This window comes from Chrysochloris asiatica, unplaced genomic scaffold, assembly GCF_000296735.1.
Source record: "Chrysochloris asiatica unplaced genomic scaffold, ChrAsi1.0 scaffold00027, whole genome shotgun sequence".
NCBI classification, from domain to species: Eukaryota; Metazoa; Chordata; class Mammalia; order Afrosoricida; family Chrysochloridae; genus Chrysochloris; species Chrysochloris asiatica.
This window is the reverse complement of record NW_006408545.1, coordinates 3,825,869-3,836,248: the sequence shown is the minus strand read 5'-3', so window position 1 is coordinate 3,836,248 and position 10,380 is coordinate 3,825,869.

The window sequence follows — 10,380 nt, the reverse complement described above, 5'->3', positions numbered from 1 at the left end:
AATAAAAGACTTAAAAAAAAAAGTAACATGAACTTTTAGAAGAATAAGCAAATCTGTGCTGGTAGAAGTACATACACCATAGAAGTTAGAAGCCAGGATGATGAATCTTTTTTGCTCTTATTTCAGATATATTATCAGGAAGGACAAGTCCTTGGAGAAGGTCATTATACTTGGTAAAATGGAGGGTCAGAAACAAGAGGGAGACCTCCTGCTAGATACATTGGCACAGACTTAGCAGCAGCAATGGGCTCAAGCTTAACAATGATTATGAAGCTCGTGAAGGATTGGACAGGTTTTGATCTGTTGTGCATAAGGCCACTATGAATTGGAATCAACTAGATGGCACATAACAACAACAACAGCCACAACTGGACAAAATATTGAATAACACAGGAAGCATCAAAAGAAGATTGAGGGAATACACACAATCACTGTATCAATAAGATTTGATCAATGATCAACAATTTCAAGAGGTAGCTTATGATCAAAAACCAACGGTATTGAAGTTAAGAAGTCTAAAATGTACCGAAGACATTTGCAAAAATTGTTGTTGTTGTTGTCGTTGTCAGGTGCTATCGAGTCAGAACTGACTTTTAGAGACCCCATGCACAGCAGAACGAAACAATGTCCAATCCTGGGCCAACCTCACTACCGCTGCCACACTTGACGCCATCAATGATGCCGCCTGGCCGATCCATCTCACTGGGGGTCTTCCTCTTTTACTCCGACCCTCCATCATACCAAGCATGATATCCTTCTCCAGTGACTGTTCCCTCCTGACAGTATGTCCAATGTATGAGAGACAAAGCTTAGCCATCTTGGTCTCCAAGGAGCACTCTGGCTGCACTTCTTCCAAAACAGATCTATTGGTCCTTTTGGCAGTCCATGGCACTTTATAGTATTCTCCTCCAACACCACAATTCAAAGGCATCGCAAAAATTAAGGCTTTAAATATCTGATGGAATGTCAATTGAATGTGTCAGGAAACTGATGGAGAGTTAGAGATTCTTACTCATCTATGCCAAGGTATTTAGAAATCAGCTTCCTTGCCAACTGACTGAAAGAGATCCATATTTACATTCAATCCAAAGAAAGGTAGCCCAGCAAAATTATAGAATAATGCTATTAATCTCACATGCAAGTAAAATTTTGGTGGCGATAATTAAAAGACATTTGCAGTGGTACATTGACAGGCAGCTGCCAGAAATTCAAGCTAGACTCAGAAGAAGACATGGAATAAGGAATATCATTGATGATATCAGATGCACTGAAAGTAGAGACTACCAGAAAGATGTTTACTTGTGCTTTATCGACTATGGTAAGGCATTGTACTGTGTAGATTGTAACAAACTAGGTAACATTACAAATTTTCCCATAGTAAAAATGAGAACTCCCGAATACTTTAGTTGTGCTCATGAGGAATCTGTACATAGATCAAGAAAGGAACAGTTGTTTGAACAGAACAAGGGGATAATGGCTGGTTTAAAATCAAGTTTGCATTAGTGTTATATCTTTTCACCATAGTTATTCAACATGTATGTTGAGCAAATAATCTGAGAAGCTGGACTGTATGAAGCATAACATGGCACCTGGATTGGAGAGAGGCTCATTAGCAACCTTCAATATGCAGTTGACACAAAGTTGCTTCCTGGAAGCAAAGAAAACTTGAAGTATCTACTGATAAAGATCAAAGACTACAGATTTCAGTATGGGTTGCACTATAATCTTGTCAACTGGACCAATACATAACATCATGACAAAAGGAGAAAAGATTGAAATTGTGAAGGATTTAATTTTAATTGGATCTACATAAATGCCCAAGGTAGCAGCACTCAAGAAATCAATTTATTGCTTTGGATAAATCTGATGTAAAAGACCACTTTAAAGTGTTAAAGAGCAAAGATAACACTTTGAGAACTAAGGTGTGCCTGCCCCAAGCCACGATATTTTTAACTACTTCATATGCATATGACTGTTGTACAAAGAATAAAAAAGATGGGAGAAGAATGGATGTATTTGAATTATGGTATTAACAAATTATATTGGATATAATTTGTTAATACCATATATTGGATATATCATGTTGTTGTTGTTAGGTGCCATCGTAGTGACATTATGCACAACAGAACAAAACATTGTCCAGTCCTGGGTCAATCTCAAAATTGTTGCCACACTTGAGCCCATTGACGCTACCACTTTACCAAACATAATATCCTTCTCTAGTGACTGGTACTTCCTGACAATATGTCCAAAGTATGAGAGAAGCAGTATTGCCAATCTGGCCTCCAAAGAGCACTCTAGTTGTACTTCGTCCAAAACAGATCTGTTTGTCCTTTTGGCAGTCCATGGCACTTTCTCCAACACCAGAACTCAAATACATGAATTCGACTGCGTTCTTCCTTATTCACCGTTTAGCTTTCGCACGCATATGAGGTTGTTGAAAATACCATGGCTTGGGTCAGGCACACCTTAGTCCACAAGCTGACATCTCTGCTATTCAACACTTTAAATAGATCTTGTGCAGCAGATTTGCCTAATGCAATATGTCGTTTGATTTCTAGATTACTGCTTCCATGATTGTTGATGGTTGAGCCAAGAAAAATGAAGTCTTTGACAACTTCCATCTATTCTCCATTGATAAGAATATTGTTTATTGGTCCAGTAGTGAGGATTTTTGTTTTCTTTACATTGACAAACAATCTATACTGAAGCCTGTGGTCTTTGATCTTCATTAGTGGAAAAAGGGATATCATTGCTGATGTCCGATGGATCTTGGCTGAAAGCAGAGGATACCAGGAAGATGTTTACCTGTGCTTTAGTGACTACATAAAGGCTTTTGATTGTGTGGCTCATGACAAGCTATGGACAACATTGAGAAGTATGAGTATTCCAGAACATTTTATTGTGCTCATGAGGAATCTGAACATGGACAAAGAGGCAGTTATTCAGACAGAACATGGAAACACTGGTTTAAAATAAGAAAGGTGTGTGACAGGATTGCATTCTTTCACCAAACTTATTTAAACTGTATGCTAAGCAAATAATCTGAGAAGCTGGGTTATATGAAGAAAAATGTGGCATCAGGATTGGAGGAAGACTCATTAACAACCTGTGGTATTCCTATGATACAACCTTGCTTGCTGAAAGTAAAGAGGATCTACTACGGAGCTCCAAAAAAATGAGCAAATCTGTTTTGGAAAAATTATGACCTGATTGTTCCTTAAAAGTGATGATGGAAAGACTTCATCTTTTGTACTTTGTGCATATTATAAGGAGGGACCATTGATCCCTTCAGAAGAACATCATGCTTGGTAAAGTAGAGGGTCAGTGAAAAAGAGGTATATACTCAACAAGATGGATTGACATAGTGGCTGTGTTAATGGGCTCAAACAGAACAATTGTGATGGAGTTGCAGGATAGGACAATGTTTCATTCTGTTGCACATAGGATTGCTATGTATAGGAACCAATTTGATGGGACTCAATAACATTTTATTTATTGTATGGCTATGTCATAATTTCTTTATCCGTATACTAGTTGATGGGCGTTTTTTCCTCTTTCAGTTTTGGCTTTTATTATTAAGACTTCTATTAACATTCACTTACAGATATCCATTCCTGGTTTATTTTGGGCAAACACTGAAATAATTGTATCACATAGAATATTTGTGGATGCGTGTAACAGAAAAACCACATAAAGTGACTTAAAATAAAGAAATATATTATTTCATTAACTAAAGTCCAAAAAAAAAAGAATGGCTGATAGGGTGGTTAATTCAAATGATCAACTATAACATCCAAGATCCTGACTTTTTCTCTTTTTAGGCCTCGGATAATTTTGGAGGCCCCCAGCAGAGTTAGCCTCATTTCTCATAAGTAAGAATTACATCAAAGGCCTATACCATTGCTGACAAGGACGATGATACTATTTTTGTAATCTTAGAACATTCAGAACCCACTCCCTTAAAATGAGACTTGTACATTTTCCCCTAAAACATATGGAAGAGTGGACACTTGAATAAACTTCAGGTTAGTTTGGAGGGAGGCTGGGTAGATGTGGTGGTACTCTGCAATCTAGCCTATTCTATGCTAATTTTTCACTCATTCTATTCCTGTTCCCAATTTATGATACATTTTAAAGAACTTTTATATCAACTACTTTATTTTTACTGGCAGCATTAACAATCAAAAGAAGTCCTAATCCTGTATTATAGAACAAATAACTGAAAATTATACTTGTTCCTCTTTTAAGACTCAGTTCAAAATTGTTTTAATCATTTATTCAACGATCATCTGCTGAACTTTTACTCTGTGGAAGATTCTACAGGAGAAATAAAGAGAGATAACATTATGATTCCTACTATGATCACTTTAAAAATCTGGTTTAGAAAACAAACTTAAAGGTATAAATTAAATAACCACAGAATATATAAACAGTGGTTCCCTATAATTGTGCAAGAGATGACACAGGCAGGATGATGATTACTGGTTAAATGACAGTACATACACTAGCAGTTCAGAGGAGGACAAGTTACCTGAGGGCTCGAATGGGATGAGAAAACTTTCCAGAAAAGGAGAGATTATAGATGGGTCTTGATATGATTTACAGAGGTAGACAGGAGAGAAGGAGGGTACTGCTACAGCATCAGCAACTGTTAGAACAGTTTATTATTTGCTTGTTTCCAGAATGCAGAGCAGACTGTTCAGATACATTCTTTTTCTTTTCTTTTTTTTAATTTTTAAAAGCTTTTATTGTGAATTAATAGTTTACAAGGGAGGACAGCAATTTTGCACTCAAACTATCATATTTCGTTTCACTGCAATGATTACAATCCTCTCCATGCATCATCGTTCAACAATATTTGCCTCTATTCCCTTTCTCTCTTTTTTTGATGTAAACAAAAAACACGCAGGAATATATAATTATTTAAATAACCAAAGGGCACATTCTGCAATCCTGCCTCCTGGCTGTAAGCACACTGCTTTTTTTTTTTTTTTTTTTGTGTGAGTCTAGAGTCCTCAGCTGCCCTATCTTGTCATGTCTTCATCTCTGCCTCCATCTCTGGTGTTTCTGCTTCTCTGGATAGGGTCCTATGTTCCACTCATGCTCTTCTCTTTTGATGGTCCCAGGGTCCTCTGTTCCTAGACTGTAAGATTAACTACTCCCCCTTTTTCGTTACACAACTTCCACTTTCACAGTTGTGAAAATAGCAATTAGTCATGATAACAATTGTTGTTGTTGTTAGGTGCCATTGAGTTGGTACTGACTTATAGCAACCCTATGTACTACAGAAGGATATACTGCCCAGTCCTGGGACAACCTCACAATTGTTGCCACACTTGAGCCCATTGATGCTGACACTTCGCCAATCCATCTCGCTGGGAGTCTTCCTCTTTTTCTCTGACCCTTCACCTTAACAAACATAATATCCTTCTCCAGTGACTGGTTCTTCCTGACAATGTGTCCAAAATACTAGAGACAAAGTTTGGTCATCCTGGCCTCCAAGGAGCACTCTGGCTGCACTGCTTCCAACACAGACTTTTGATTTTTTGGCATCCCATGGCACTTTCAATATTCTCCTACAACACCATAACTCAAGAGCATCAATTCTTCTAAGATCTTCCTTATTTACTGTCCAGCTTTCACATGCTTATGAAGTTATTGAAAATACCATGGCTTGCATGAGGCGCAGTGTAGTTCTCAAGCTAACATCTTTGCTCTTCAACACTTGACAAAGGTCTTGTGCACCAGATTTGCCTGATGCAATACATCATTTGATTTCTTGACTGCTGCTTCCATGAGTGTTGGTAGTTGATCCAAGAAGAATGAAGTCCTTGAGAACTTCAATCTTTTCTCCATTGATAAAAATGTTGTTTATTGGTCCAGTGGTGAGGATTTTTGCATTCTTCACATTGAAATGCAATCCATACCTAAGGCTGTCATCTTTGATCTTCATCAGTAAATATTTTAAGTCCTCTTTACTTTCAGCAAACAAGGTTGTATCATCTGCACATTGCAGGTTGTTAATGAGTCTTCCTCCAATCCTGATGCCACATTTATCTTCATATAACCCATTTTCTCAGATTATTTGCTCAGCATACCAGTTGAATAAGTATGGTGAAGGCATACAACCCTGTCATACACCTTTTTTAATTTTAAACCATTGAGTGTTCCCATGTTCTGTTTGAATAATTGCCTCTTAGTCCATGTACAGATTGCTCATGAACACAACTAAGTGTTCCTGAATACTGATACTTGGCAATGTTGTCCATAGCTTGTCATGATCCACTCAATCAAAAGCCTTTGCATAGTTAATAAAGCACAGGTAAACATTTTTCTGATATTCTCTGCTTTCAACCAAGATCCATCAGACATCAGTAATGATATCCCTCATTCCACATCTTCTTTAGAATCCGGCTTGAACATCTGGAAGTTCTCTGTCAGTGTATGCTTGCAGCCATTTCTATATTACATTTAGTAAAACTTAACTTGCGTGGGATATCAAAGATATTGTCCAATGATTTTTGCATTCTGTTGGGTTACCTCTCTTTGGAATGGGCACAAATATAGATCTCTTCTAATCAGTTGGCTAAATAGTTGTCTTCCAAATTTCTTGGCATAAGTGAGTGAGTGCCTCCAGTGCTGCCTCATTTTCTTGAAAGATTTTAATTTTTATCCCATAAATTCCTGGTGCCTTATTTCTTTGCCAATTCCTTCAATGCACCTTGGACTTCCTCCTTCAGTATCATTGGCTTTTGATCATATACTACCTCTTGAAACAGTTGAACATCAACCATTTCCTTTTAGTACAGTGACTCCCTTCCATCCTCTTCTGATGCTTTTTGCATCATGCAATAATTTGCCCAGAGAATCCTTCATTAACAAAATTGAGGCTTGGATTTTTCCTTTAGTTCTCCCAGCCTGAGAAATGCTGAGCGTGTTCTTTCCTTTTGGTTTTCTGACTCCAGATCTTTGCACATTTGGTTGTGACATTTGACTTTGTCTTCTTGAGCTGACCTTTGAAATTTTCTGTTCAGCTCTTGGACCTCCTCATTTCTTCCATTTGCTTTTGCATCTCTATGCTATGGAGCAAGATTCTGCATCTCCTCTGACATCCATTTTGTCCTTTTCCTTCTTTTTTGTTTTCTTAATGACTTTTTGCTTTCTTCCTATGTAATGTTCTTGATGTTATCCCACAACTCTTCTGGTCTTTGGTCTTTAGTGTTTTATGCATCAAATCTGCTCTTCAAATGATCTCTAAATTCAGGTGGAATATATTCAAGGTCACATTTTGGCTCTCGTGGATTTGTTTTCATTTTCTTCAGCTTCAGTTTGAATTTTCATATAAGCAATCTGTCCCTGACCTTGTTTTGACTGATGATATGGAGCTTTTCCATCATATCTTTCTACAGATGTAGTCAATTTGATTTCTGTGTATTCCATCTGGTGAGGTCCATGTACATAGTCATCTCTAATGCTTGGTAAAGAAGGTATTTGAAATGAACAAATCTTTGACTTTACAGAAATCTATCATGTGATCTCCAGCATCATTTCTATCACCAAGGCCATATTTTCCAACTACTGATCCTTCCTCTTTGCTCCAACCTTTGCATTCCAATCACCAGTAATGAGCAATACATCTTGATTGCATGTTTGATCAATTTCAGACTGAAGAATTTGGTAGAATTCTTCTATTTCATCCTCACTGGCTTTAGTGGTTGGTGCATAGATTTGAATAATAGTGGTATTAACTGGTCTTCCCTGTAGACGCATGGATATTATCCTATCACAGACAACATTGTACCTCCTGACTGATCTGGATATATTCTTTACGATAATGAATGCAACACCATTCCTCTTCAATTTGTCATTTCCGGCATAGTAAACCACGTGGTTGTCAGATTCAAAATAGCCAATACCAGTCCATTTCAGCTCACTAATGCCTAAGATATCAATGTTTATGCATTCCATTTCATTTTCGACAATTTCTAATTTGCCTAGATTCCAACTTCGTACATTCCATGATCCGATTATTGATGGATGTTTACAGCTGTTTTTCTTCATTTTGAGTTGTGCCCTATCAGCAAGTGAAGGTCTCGCGGGCTTTACTCCCACGTGCTTTAGTCCATTCGTGTCATCATGGTCAATTCTACTTTGAGGAGGCAGCTCTTCCCCAGTCACATTTTGAGTGCCTTCCAACCTGAGCGGCTCATTTTCCAGCACTATACCTAACAGTGTTTCTCTGCTATTCATAAGGTTTTTAGTGACTAAATATTCGGATGTAGTTCATCACTCTTTCTTCCTAGTCTGTCTTCGTCTGGAAGCTCATCTGAAACCTGTCCACTTTTCAGTTTGTTTGTAGTACTCTGGTGGCTTGCGAGTTGTTGTGATTCTGGTAGCTTTGCCATGGGCATTTTAAATACCAGCAGGATCACCCATGGAGGACAGGTTTCAGATAATAACAGTTACTCATTGTTAAATCAAAAGAAACCTATGCCCATCTGTTTTCACCAAACCTATCTAGACAAGATGAACACTATTCAATGGGGGATTCTACCTTCCCCTCACACTCTGAAACGGAACTCCCTCTTGAAAACTTGTAAGCCAACTGCTTCATGCCTTTCTAGCCACCTCCCCACCCCCCATTTGAAGTAGCCAGTGTCTAAGTTGCTTGTCCCTATCAACCCTGTATACAGAGGGGATAGGCCTGATCCTTGATGTGAAGATTTGGTCCATCTCAGTTAGTATCGTGAGCTACTGCATCCATAAGTATAGGTGAAGTTCATCAAATTGTAGTAATTTACACTAGCTTCCTTTATCTAATTTCTTTATCTTCCTCTAGTTGAGTTCTGGTCATTAAGTTATCAAAGTTAGGTCAAATGGGTACTATCTGCAGATTTGGATGGTTATGTGCATCTCCCACCCCCACTTCATATTAGCTGGATGCTTCACTTTCAGCTCTAGCCCTCCATTACTAGATCAGTGTCTATGGACTCAGGAGTCCCCAAGTGTCTGCAAACTTCGGGCCAACCAGCCCTTTGCCTTCTCTCTCTCATCTCAAGGTCAACAGGAGTCTATGGAGTGTGGTTGAACTCAGTCCATATCTTCAATACTGCGTTTTCCCCACTTCCACTTACCAGTAGACCAGTGTGGTCACCAGTATGCTGACATGCCTGCTCGTGTGTTCCTTTTGTGTTTCAGTCTTGGAGGGGGTTTGTCCTGAAGGGACTTGATTGTTTGTCTTGATGGTTCCCTGGCAAACAGTTTGTTTGGTTGTTCTTGTAATAGCCAAACAGCCTGCTATTTTTGTTTTTTTCCTGCTAGTCTTTCTTTCAAGAAGTATCTTCTGTTCCTCTAGCTGCTCTGGACTGGTCTGCATCAAATTTACTGTTTTTCCCACTCATTTATTAGATAAATATTTTTTGTGTGAATGTCCAGGCACTGTTTTAGGCGCTGTGAACACCCCTCTTCCCTCTCCACCTCCAGTTCTTGTTCCCTTTGGGTCTGTGTTCTAGTAGAAGAAGATAGATAACAAAAAAAATTAGAAAAAATATGTATGTCAAATTTAATAGAGAAAATCAGAAAAGGGTGGATGTTAAGGCTCATGGGATAAAGAATGACCCAAAGGTCTAGACTGACATGTGCACATGGATATTGGGAAGGTGGAAGGAGATCAGCCTTGAAGGTGTTAAGGCAGGTGGTACTGGTGAGGCTCTGAGTATGGAGAAGAGGAACATCTCTTCTTAGGAACATGCTGAGTTGGTGGCCTTCTCTACTCCTGCCAATGGTAAAGGGGAGCAGGGGGAAGGTACAGCTTACAGCTTACCCAGAAATCATGGAATACATGGACCTCTACTCCTACAGTGGGGTAAAACAACTAGGAGGGCAGCCTTGTTGCTGTTGTTAAATGCCGTTGAGTCAGTTTTGACTCATAGTGACCCTATATAGGGTTTCTCAGGAGTTGTTGGTGAGTTTGAACTGCTGACTTTGCAATTCAAATTGACTTTGTGATCTAGTGCTTATCCTATAGCACCAAACCATGGCCTGCATTATTCCTTTTAAATAGTAAGGATGTAACCATTTTTTTCATTTATCAAATTATTTTAAGCTTTGATTGTTAATATCATGTGTTTTCAGTATTGGAAGGCTTTCTGAAATCAAGGGAAAAACTTTTTTGAAGTAATGTGGATTTTGATACAATTATGTGGGACACATATGTCCCATGTTGAATCTTGTGAAAGGATTGTCAGGCTGAGACCTGTTTCTTCAGATTCAGTTATACAGGTTCCTGCCATGTGTTAGCTAATACTCTAACTGGAATAGCAGGTTTTCAAGAAACCTGTACACCTGAAAATGTTGGTGGGTGATACATGCCCCATA